Raw genomic sequence first — 12603 nt, 5'->3', positions numbered from 1 at the left:
GACAAAATACAAAGAGAACTGGTTGTGATAATTAGTTAACACGGCGATTTAAGGCAAAATTACATACATAACAAAATGTAACAAAACTCATAGACTTGGTATTCAATAAAAAGCCACCAGCAATATAATGCAAATAAATACAAAGACTGATGAATTATAAACTAACTGGATAAATTCAACTATGTCTCTCTTTCAGACTTGCTTTAAATCTGCATTCCTGACGTAGTTTAGCATTTTAAAAGAGGCAAATATAAGCAGATTCTGTATCAACCACTGCAGGCAAACAAAAAAATGATTTGTGGTAAAAACAGCAGATAAAGATCTTTCAGTCAAAACAATAATGAGCCTGAGTGACACTTTCATAGCATGCGTATAAAATGAAGGGTAATCATCACCGACGCTCCTGCTAAATTAAGAAAAAATGTCATATGCCAAAAACAAGACAGCTTAATTTTGATGTCGGGTAAGTTGAGAATTTCTACAAATGATGTCTGTGACTGTCAAATGTGGCCAACTGGTGTTCCAACTCTGTAATTAAAATGACTTTCTGTGACCACAAGGGACTAAGACCTTATTGGTTTTTGGGTTTTTACATTTTATGTCTCTAGTTATGATTTGAGCTTGTGAGAAACTAGAAGAGCTAAATGGCATTAGAAACATGTAAGCATCTCGTTTGGGCGTCGCGTGTGATACTAAGTGCTGCTGTTTGTGTGTTGTGCTTGTGCACTGTGTATGTTGGGCTCAGAGCTAAATAAAGCTGACTGATCCTGGCACCTCAAGGATGATCGATGGGGTCCGGGACAGCACTGCTGCAGTCCACAGAACTTCTCTGCCTACTCAACATGTTTTCCTTTACCGCTCTTCATCTGTGTGTCTTTGTCTTCCTCTCTTTCTTTTGTTTAGCATTCACTATTAAGACTTGGTGAGGAGAATTTAGCATGCAAGTTTCCCTCTTCCTCTCTTCTCTTTCATTTTTTCCATCTTTGTACCAGTCTCACATGTCTTGTCCTGTCACTCACTGACTCTGCCTTGACAGTTTCTGTAAAGACGACCAAGCATGGGGAACAACGGTGCTGCCGTAGGAGCTTTGGCAGATGCTCTGAGAGTGGAGGATAAAAAGAAGAAAAATATGAGGGCGATGAGTGATTGGTGGGTTTGGGGTAGTGGGAGCTGGGAGAAAGGTGGAATAAGGAGATAAGGAGAAGATGAGAGAGCAGGGTGATGGCAGATCTGAGACTGATACGGCGATATACAGGAAGGGGTGGCGGCTAACAGCGGAGCGGCTGTGCGATGGCAGGGCTGGCTAGTGAGCTAGCGAGTCTGGCAACAGATCAGATGAAGATGCTATCAGGGCTGCAATAGGAACAGGACCTGATAATCAACAAACAGGACAGACTGCTCTGCGCTGACTCTAACAGAAAAGACTTTTCTTTCTGACTCAGGCCTGAAAAGTGAGGGCAGGAAGGACAAACAAGAAATGCATATGTTTGTGCAAACCCCTAATATACCCGGTTCGGCAAAGTTCCAACACAGAAAGCTACAGTGAACACACATACATGCAACCACTTGAAGATGTCCCTGCAGGTACCTACTGAAACAAAACCAGCTAAATCACTCAGCCTCTTTCAGGCAGAAGGGAGTGAAAGGCAAGGCTGATTATTCCTTCAGAGGAGGAGAAAGGAAAATGTCTCTGCATGCGGCGTCCTCAGCAGAATACAAATGCAGCTAGTGGCTAGCTATACCACACCCACTCTGCCTACTGGAGCAGGCTCACAGGGTCATGTTACAGCCTTCAAAGCTGGACGAAGGAAAATGGTAAATCTTGAAAAAACATGGAGAAAAATATACTATTTTACTCCCCCCTCCACCCCCTGAAGGAACCTGATTCGTGCGTGGCAACATGGGCTCGCAGTAATGGCTGGCAAGGACAAACTAGACACACTCACAGACACATGCACACTCATACAACCCCCTAGTGCCCACACTAGTGCATTAAAGTAGTGCCAGCCCTCCAAGGTGCAGGTTAATTAAAATAAGATGACACCTCACCTCTTCACATATTTCCCCATTTGGCTCTGCCCATTCATGCAATCCCACTTCTTTCTGTTTCTCCTTCTCTCTCTCTCTCTCTACTGGGCAGCGCGTGACCTTGCCGGAGACTGGAAAAGTCCTGGCTATTGATTTTAATTACTGCTGCTTGTCCCATCACAGCATTATAGTTATAGGCCAGAGAAAATGGCTCTGTGACTTGTTATGGAAAAAGACTGCCTGGAAAGCCTGGATTACTGGCTGAGGACGGAGCTACACCTCCTTTAGATTCCACAGTCACACACAAATGTGAAAATGCACAAAATCTTGGGCACATGCACATCGCTGCTCACAGCAGTCCCTTTGGTTTTTTTTTATCTGAAAGGTGACTGCTCCTGCTCGGCAGCTGGCAATTTGTTTTATCTAAATGGTACCTCCATGTGCCTCTCCCCTGCCCATCTCTTGACGTGGTACAGTTCCCAAACAGAATTATCACCGCACGGAATGAGGGGGGAAAAAATTGAGAAGCTCCCTGCGCACGATAAGGCTCTCACACATAGTTTTACAATTCAGTGATTACAGAGACACAGAAACTCAAACACAAACAGGAATATGCAAAGAGTCACACTGCGAGAAAAACACCACAAACTCGAACTGCGGGCGAGCTACATCAAGGTCATTCATTTCGGAGCGAGCTGTGAGACAAGTTAACTTCCAGGGTGTCTCATCACAGCCTCATGGAATAAAGAGAGACACGCAGCAAAGGGGAATAGAGAGACTGAAACATTAGACAAAGGCAGAAAGTGGATGACAAACAGAGAAAGAGACAAAGTCAGAGAGAAAGGGACAAAAAGAAAGAGGCAGGAGGAGAATACAAAGGGAGAGGATTTATAGAGCTAGCAGGCAGCCTTTAGCGAGGTGTCACTTTGCTTGCCAGGGCTTTTCTACTTCTGAACCATTGGTAGCTACAAACTCCTGCTCTGATTTTGATGGCGCCGGCGTCTCTCTGAAGTTTTGAGATGAAGGCTTATAAATTGGTAGCTTTCATACGGGCGACATCTTGTCTATATTTTCAAATCAATCAAGCGTAGAGGACACGCCAATCACTGCTGCTCTGAGCACTCTCACAAAGGCAAAAAACATACAGGACAAAACTCACAAGGCCCGGGCACGCAAGCACACACTCTCATCCACTCCCTTTTATTTTCTCCATCACTGTTGTCACTTTCAGCTTGTCAAACGTTTATCCTGTCAACTGTTAGGAAGGTTAAATGTCTTCCAATATGCCCATGCAGCTGTCAAGCTCCACGGATCCCCACCAGCTTATTTAAAGCAAATAGTTAGTCCGTTTGGCAAATATCTCAAACCGAATGATATATTTCTTTATTCCCTCTGTGTTACTGCGCTAATAATTGAAGAGGCAATATTTCTTGGCACTCTAAAATGATGCCAGATGTTAGATAGGCTCGTTGTTTTTAAAGCACGGCTCCATGTTTTCGTTTTGCATACCAAGTCAAGCAGAAAACAGCCTCCGAATCGTCTCAGGAGTGTCGCCCATGTAGGTGTGCATTTTCATGTGTGAGGAAGTGAGTGTGCGCGTGTTTGCAAACATGATGGCATATATATATTCCTTGAGCATCCATCTATCTTTTTTGGATGCAAATCAAGCTGCAACAAAGCTTTCTGGAGACACTGTTACTAGGCAACCTGGGCTTGTATTGTAATTTGGTTGGCCTGCTGTATATTGTATGTGGCGGTACAGTATATTTATTTGACTGCAGCTTCGTGGGAATGTGTTTTTAGATTGGGACTAACTTCGACAGCCAGTGAAGAGTGAAAATCAGATGTAGATAAGGAAGTCATCGATTGTGATTTGGTCTCTTAAGTGCGGCAGCGCTGAGGAGAGACTTGGTGTAACATTTGCTTACACTGATTTCAGAGGTTAATTTTCTGCTGCAGTGTCTTTGTGTGTGTGTGGGCATAAAATAGAGAAGATGCACATTACAGTCTGCGCTGATGAGGTGAAATAACTCGGGATTAGTGCTACTGGTAGAGTACTCTGGCTAGCAGCAATAAGGTTTTGCAGGAAGCAATAACACTTGTGAATTATAGACTTTCCAGTAACGAGAGAGCTGAGCCGTGCTCACCTGTGGAGACAACGGGCCGTTAGCAGCTATCTCAGGTCAGAAACAGTCCCCTGATGAGAATGCAATATAAAAAAATACGACACTTTCACCTGATGGCTGCATCCAAACACCTCAGAGGTGAACGTCCGTCAGATGGCTTTTTTACATGCTTCTTGTTAGGGGCACTGTAAAAATCTCTCTAGTCGCCAATGTTAGCACCGATATTTATGTATTACCACTGAATTTAATTGGATGACCCGTCACAGGATTGGCAGCTTTTTAAACCTCACTGAATTTTAAGGCGAGTTAGCCGAATCAGCTCGGTCGATATCAGATCACACCCACAGCGCTTCACCCGAGATTATGCAGCAGACATTAAATGTGAAGTTATTTCCATGAAACACTGAAAGCAGTCATAAATCTTGAAGCCTCATCTAAATAAAACACCTTTGCCGTTTATAGGAATCCTGTTTATTCTGCTGATATGCTAAATGCACAGGGAGGGGTCGTGTCTAAGTATGTTTTTATCTGTGCATGTCTGTTTGAGTGTCTCTCACTTTGAGTGTGTTAAAATTCATTTCATCCAGCAATTCATCTTTTTTTCACATCACGATCTTCCCATGCTGTCTTCCAAACCTCAGTCGACTTTACTTTCCAGATGAAACAAAAAAAAAAGACTTCAACTGTGAGACTGTGATTTTATTCTGAAATACTTGCTCTTTTTTCTTTTACATTATCAATTCTTTACCTTGAGCCTTTACCTCAAACTTATAGACTGTTCCACTCTAAATTTAAAAAATGTGAGAGATGCACAGCGCTCATGCATTCACATGGGATACTTATCACCTGTGAGTCGGCACAAAGAGATGAAAGTGTTAATACACAGCAATAGCTGCTCTAACTGATGTACCCTGAGATAGTGGCGATGAGGAAAATATGTAGTGTATAAATACATATTAATTTCATTTCATTTCATCCTTTTTTTCCTTTATTTGAAATTTCATCATTCAGTCTTGAGTAAAGGTTTTTTTATTCATTAGTGTGAGAAAGCTACGTTAGTACAGTCAAATCAAATCACATCAAATTTTTTCAAGGTTTGATTAAACTAATATATAGTATGACTTAATATACTGTGCAACTTAACTAATGAGCACTGTAACAGTGCCTGGATGGACCAGTAGAGGGCCACACTGTTGAGTGAGAGATGACCTCTTCAGAAATAGGAAGAGCTGTCCATTTCTCAAGGTTAATACAAAGCAAAATTGCACAGCACACTTTGCTGTGCTAAAACAGATCTAAGAGGAAAAGACAGCTGCTTTGAAGGTTGTGCAGGTTAGTTGAGGAAAATCTGAGGAAGAAATACTTAAAAGTAATTCAAGGAATACAGGAATTATATTTTATTGCAATTTTCTCAGTTTTGTCTAAGGTTCATCTAAAAATGTCTAAGCTTTTCTTAGACATTGGCTGCTTTTTCACTCATTTCAGGGCTCGCAAAATTTCAAAATCTCTGGTAGCCCTTCGGGCAGGCACTCTTCAGTTTTTGGTAGCCCAAAATAAATTTAAGTAGCCCGAATAAAAAAGAGAGCAATTTTTTAATGTTTTGTTTCCTTTACAATATTATACATTAAAGTATAAAATTGTAAAGGAAACAAAAATTAATCAGAAAATTGTTAAAATACAAATCACAACTCAATCATCAACTCAAATACTTGTTTCTAATTGAACAGAAATTTCTATAAACTTGTAAGAACTGTGTAGAACATGAATCAGTCTGTGTCAGATCCTGAATCTGAAATTTCCACTGAAGTCAAGGGTAAGGGGTAAGGGGAACCAAGATCGAGGCCATTTGCTTTTTGAAGTTTGCAAAGACTGCTAAATTTTGACAATGGTAGTTCACTCTTTGCAACATAGTACGCTTTTGAAAGATTTTTCAGGACTTCTTCTTGTGCTTGGTTTATTTTTAGTATGTTTTTTTGCAATTGCTGTTTGTTCTGGGAAAGATAGCTCGTCATATTCCAGCCACATAAATTCTTTTGTCCATGAAACCAAAAAAGCTGAGCTTTCTTTTTGCCTCTTGCCTCTTTTTACCATAGATTTTGGTAGCCCGACTGGAAAAATCGCTTGCCCCGGGACGTCGGGCTAGCGATTTTGCGAGCCCTGCATTTTCAGTCCGTGTATCTGACTATTTGCATTTTCTTTGACTGAATATATTAATGGTCCACCAAGCTGAGTTCCAACGAAATGTAAGTGGGCAAATCGGCATATCTGATCATGGTGTGCAGTTTATTTATTTTTTTTAAAACTAAAAAAAGAAGACCTGGCAGGCCTAAAAAGCTGTCAACAATGGATTAACAGTATTTGAAAGACATGTCGTGAGACCAGTTTCGGTTGATCCATGGTCTCAAGGGCTGTTTCCCTTAGGGAAGGGAAATGGGGAGCTACATTACTCAAAAACTGGACTCAAAATTAGTGACAACAGGTGGTGCTCTAACTTTGTGTCTAGATCCATCTGAAAATATGATGGAGGCTCTGTCATGGTTTGGGGCAGCACTTCTGGCAAATTATTCCATCATAAAAGATCGAATTAGATTTTGATCCACCATCCAGTAATCTTGGAAAACATTTCATTTTCAGCATGCCAGTGATCATAAACACATTGCCAGTGCAGTAAAAGCATACCTGGATAGAAAAACACAATAACAAAAAAATAATCAGTTATGGATTGGCCTCCCCAGAGCCTAAACCTCAGCATTATTGAAGCAGTGTGGGATCATCCTAACAAAGAATGGAACAAAAACCTGCCACCCCCCAAAGCAGAGCTTTGAACAGCCTTTAAGAAGCCAGGGGAAATATCTGTGAAGCCTACTTTTCAGGCTACTAAATTAGAAGAAAAAATGTCTGAAAGAGTTTCCAGCTCCTTAAAATTGTACAAACTCGTGTTTTTGTGTATTTTTGCGCATTTTTGCGCATTTCCATAAAATCACTGCACCTATTTTCCATTTTCCCAGCAAAAAACAAACAAACAAGGAGTATCTTGAGACTTTTGGACGGTAATTTATATTAATAAACTACACATACTTTACGTTTGCAGTGCGCCTGCATGTGAGGTAAGTGAGTCTGATTAAAAAATAAAGTAAAACATTCCCAAAATATATCCCACGGGGGTCTCAGCCAGATTAAGCGTGCTGTGTCTGCTGGTGGCTAGCTCCCCTGCGCCTTTAGGGGCAGCAGGGCAATTAGCAGAAAGCAGATGATCACTGCGCCCTCACCACTGTGGCGCCACTGGTCCCCCATGGTGCAACAGGGCAGGTGCACATTCGTCTGGAATAATGGTGGGTACAGGAAAAATACTTGCAAGGAACCATAAAGAAGTCATACACACACACACACACACACACACACACACACACACACACACACACACACACACACACTAATCTAACAATGTGATGATGTCAGCGTTCAGCCCCTGGTGAGTGGTGGTGTGTAAGCTAGTGGGAGTGGGAGGAGACAGGCTGACAGTGGGTTTATGCATGTGTGTGTGTTTTAGAGAGGAGAGAGACGAGACCATCCGCCTATAACTGTGTGATGCAGCATTTCCCAGAGTGCAACATTATACTCCCATTACATTATCAGTGTGTGTGTGTGTGTGTGTGTAATGGAACAGACAGACGGGCGCCAGACAAAGTCGTAATAATAACAAGACCAGACATGTGAACAACAGACATCAGAAACACACACAGACATTTTTAGGGTATATAAGGTGCATATATTATAACTGTCAAGTGGTTCAGCTTCACTGCAGACCACCTGGAGGATGCACATGAAATAAGCTCTGTCCACATATTAAACCTGACTCTTTGATTTCTAGGTGTGTGTATAAGTAAGTACTTACTGTTCACTGTTTATGAACAATCACCAAAATCTTGTGGTCATTCTATCCTATGAAATAAGCTCCTGTTCTGCCCACTAAACATCAGGCTTTTTTCAGAGACACTGTCCACAGAGATCACAGCACAAAACACCCAACTCGTGTCCCTGTAGTGGATGAAGGGACATGCAGTTTTTGTCAAAGTTGCTCCATAATCCAAACATCTATTACAAACTGAAATGCCTGTAAAAATTCAAAGCACGAGATCAGATTAGCAAAACTCAAAAGGGGCGACTTTAAAATCCCAGTTTTGAGAAAGCTTCAAGCTTTTTTTTAGGAGTTTCATAAAAAAAAAAAAACCTGTAGCTTTATACAGCAGTAGGTTTAATGAGCATCTCTAAATCGAAAGATCTGAGTATATACGTGTTTGTAGAAACACCTGTTACTTCATTTAAATGATAATTTCAGTATCTGTTGTCTCATAATTTGTTACACAATCACTAAATGTCATTTGTGCTCGAAGCATTTTTCATTTTTCATTAGTAAAAGTTTGTTCACTAAACTCAAAAACATTTTTCTGTCATGCTAAGTTTTGCATGAGGGAGATCTTTCCATCCAACAACATTTGCAGCAGTGACATGTGTATGGACTTATAGACTACAGAAGCATATAGAATCAGTCTTTTTTTTAAAAACATTTTTAATTTTGATACAGTTCAATGATTCAACTGTCAAAAATTATCAGTCAAAAATGACAGAAAGAGTGTTTTGTTTTGGGTTTTTTAATGACATTTGCGCCTTTATTTTGACAGGACACTACAGAGAATAACGTGGAACCCAACCCACATCCAGCTGCTGCACCTTTGGGTCACCGGCTCAAACAGGTGAGCTCTACCAGTGCCCACAAGGCATTAAATGTTAGTGTTGACCTGGAACAATTTATTAAAACTGCACCACTTTCTCCAAATTGGTGGTTGTCTGCCGTCTTCTAGTATCCCACATAGGCAGCAGTTTAAATCATACACTTTCATGGATTTTTTAAGCAGTTTTTGCTGTTTGTAAAACTGATACTACCCTCTGATGTCACAATGAGTCAGGCAATATGAGGTCGAGCTTCAACGTCGCCGCTCCTACGAGCAACGTGTACTTGCTTAATGTGTGTGTGTGTATTTGAAATAAGGTGTGAGAGTGATGAGATCATTCTTTCTGGAAAATTACTCAGTGAAAGGCAACGCAACAAATACTCTGTGACACCGTCTGAAATCACTTTTTATTCTGGACAGAGATGAGCTCACAGCTCTGCAGCTCTTTCCAGTGATCACAATGAATAATGCAATGATGACCAACATAAATAAGAAAAAAAATATGGTGATTTTGCAATAAGACTGTCGACCTCGGGCTTGTAAATAGCAAACTTTACATTTTTAGTCAAAGGTGCAACGACTTCCTGATACAGTATTTTTGACAGAGACATTTGGCAAGGTTTTGGGCACGTTAAATATCTGACTGATAGCAGTAAAAACAATTTTTTGTAAGAGAAAAATAGCTGAAGAAGAAAATAAGGTAATCAAAGAAGTTGGAAAATTTGGACACCTGATATCGGTGATTTTAGAAAAATCAGTTATAAATCAACAAGCTACAAGATGCTAAAGGCTACCTCTTGAAACAGATGTACTTGTGCACTGGGGGAGATCATTATTTGATCTCCTGCTGAATTTGTAAATTTGTTCACTTCCAAAGAAATGAAGTATTTTTTTGGTAGTTTCATTTTAATGGAGAGCAAAAACCCAGAAAGAAATCACATTACTTAAAAGTTATGCATTAAAATTGCATGCCACTGAGTGAAATAAGTATTTGATCCCCAGCAAAATCTTGGCTCCCTCTATAGACCTTCTACCTCCAGATTGAGGTCTGGATACTGGCAAGGCTACTCTATGACCTTGATGTGCTTATTGTTTAGCCAATCCTTTGTTGCCTTCGTGGTAGCTTTTGGGTCACTGTCATGCTGGAAGACCCATCCACAACCCAAGGAAAGAAGGTTTTCTCAACCAAGATTTTACTGTATATGACCCCATTCATTGGCCCCTCAATGCAGTCGTCCTGTACTCTTAGCAGAAAAACAGCACAATGGTATGTTTCCACCTCCACGCTTGACTGTGGGGATGGTGTTCTTTCTGTCACATTTCTCTTCCTTTAAACACGGCAGAGTTGATACCAAAGAGCTCGATTTTGGTTTCACCTGACCACAGCACTTGCTCCCAAGCTTCTCTAAAGCACTTAGATGTCCTTTTTTAGCATGGGGACCCTGCAGGTGCTGGAAAATGTAAATCCATTTCGCCGTAGTGTGTTACCAATGGTGTTCTTAGTGACTGTGGTCTCAACTGCCTTCAGATCATTAACAAGCTCCTCCTGTATAGTTTTGTTCTGATCCACTTCCCTTCTCACGATCATCCTCACCCCATGAACAAGATCTCGAATGGAGCTCCAGACCGAGAGTGAGTCATGGTCATTTTATATTTGTTCCATTTACAAATAAGCTGTCACCGTCTCTCTAAGCTTTGCGCTGATGACCTTGTAGCCCATTCCACCCTTGTCCAGGTCTGCAATCTTGTCCTGATGTCCTGTCACAGCTCTTTGGTCTTGGCCAAGATGGTGAAAAGATGTGCACATAATGAGTTGAGATCAGCCAATCTGGCAAGGATGTAGGGGATCAAATACTTATTTCAATAACTGAGATGCAAATCAATTTATAATTTTTATGTCAAACATTTTTTGTTTTGTGTTTTTTTTCACCCTCCATCAAAATAAAACTACCATAAAAATTAGAGCAAACGTACAAATTCAGCAGGGGATCAAATAACTATTTACCCCACTGTAAGTCTTATTGTACTGCTGTTCCAGCTCTGAGTAATATCACTTTTGATGTTCACAGAAAAAAATCAAAGTAAGCAATTACACCACAGTAGGTCATTTTTTTAAGAAGAAGAAAGCCTGACACACGAGGTAACTCTGAGGTCATGCTAGTAACACCCTCCACAGTTGCTCATAGCGTGATCAGTGCGCAAACCCCATGTTGTGTCTGTCACAAGATCAGTAAAACTGTACTCATCCAAAAGCTCTTTCTGTCTTCTGCCCCCTCCTTACTCCCTCTGCGTCCTTCTCTCCCTCCTCATCCTCCCTCGGGGCCCTGCTGGTCTTGGCACAAAGATGCCAACCTGTCTGGCTGCATTTCCCTTGGCACGACGGTGACAGCTGGGGGCCTGGCTGCCCTGTCTGACTCCATACTCCCCGCTATATCGCACACGCACACACACACACTTTACGTTCACAGCTTGCAGGCAGACTGGTGTCATCATGTGAGTGCCGGGGGTAGCAGAGCCCACAGGAGGGGAGAGCTGGAGGAAAAACTGGAGGAGAAGGAACGGGGTGTGGTGGAAGGGAGGGGGTGCATGGATGGGCGATTGGGCTTACAGACAGCCAGATGCTGCCAATTAACTTCTCCGGCCACCGCAGGGCTGCAGGGAGAGAGTCTGGCACCCATACCATTCAGCCCCCATCCGCCCAAACACACATTTTCTGTTGGCTTATGGTAGCAACAACACTCTGTGTGCCTTGTGTGGGAGATGAGATGAGGGCCACATATGTCCTCAGAGCTTTGGAGCCAATAAACACATACACCTGGTCTACAGTAACTGCTGAACTCTTCTCTTCTCTTCTCTTCTCTTCTCTTCTCTTCTCTTCTCTTCTCTTCTCTTCTCTTCTCTTCTCTTCTCTTCTCAACAGGTGGGCAGATGAAAAGGCGAATTGGCGATTCAGGCAACCATGTCTGCATACACATGAGTGTGCATTTGTGTGTGTGTGTGCGTGGATATGTGATATATCTAGTTTTCTGATATATTAAGCAGGTAGGTTGCACATGGATGTATTCTCTCTACGTTATCACGGACTAACTGCACGACACTGAAATCAGTGATCTGTTTGAGTCCTACAATTTAGCTATGGGCTATATACCAAGTTTAAAAAATATGTATTGGTATATTTTCAAGAGATAAAGCCCCCAAACTCATGAAGCCCCAGCCCACGCTCGCACTCAAAGTTCAACACTATGGAGTAGGGATGAGAATGAATATGAACAGCACATAAGCCACAGCCCAGCTAGCTCAGTCGCTAGCGCATGAGACTCTTAACCTCAGTGTCGTGGGTTCGAGCCCCACGTTGGGCGCAACAAAAATATATGATGATAACAAGGGGATTTTCTACTCTGATAACAATGAAGAAGAACAAATACACACTCCCGTGAGCTCCCTTCCACAACAGCATACTACAGTGCACAAGAAATGAAGACACCTGCACCCTGGAGTGAAATGCGACACTGGTTTTCTCGCATTAATAATAACGTTGGTTATCAGCAGCCGGGAACAGCTCATCTCAAAGATAAGATTGAGCCTCACTCCAGACCAAGTCCACTGCTGCAATCGTGAATTCATGAACCGTCTGTAAACTTCAAAAACGTATTATTTTTACTTTCCTATTTGCAAATTATTTTTTGTTTAAACACTAGCACTTTAATTTGTATTAC

At 41.6% G+C, this 12603-nt stretch overlaps 1 protein-coding gene and 1 non-coding gene across 2 annotated transcripts in view; one reads left to right on the top strand and one right to left on the bottom strand.

The window, feature by feature from the left end:
- Positions 1–12603, bottom strand: part of LOC116315026 (BEN domain-containing protein 5-like) — a 349188-nt gene that overhangs the window by 175946 nt on the left and 160639 nt on the right. The window lies entirely within an intron of this gene.
- Positions 12174–12246, top strand: trnak-cuu. Its single transcript has one exon. It is a non-coding gene; the product is annotated as a tRNA-Lys (tRNA).

This window comes from Oreochromis aureus, linkage group 23 (assembly GCF_013358895.1).
Source record: "Oreochromis aureus strain Israel breed Guangdong linkage group 23, ZZ_aureus, whole genome shotgun sequence".
In the NCBI taxonomy this organism is placed as follows: domain Eukaryota; kingdom Metazoa; phylum Chordata; class Actinopteri; order Cichliformes; family Cichlidae; genus Oreochromis; species Oreochromis aureus.
This window is presented reverse-complemented; position numbering and strand designations above follow the sequence as displayed.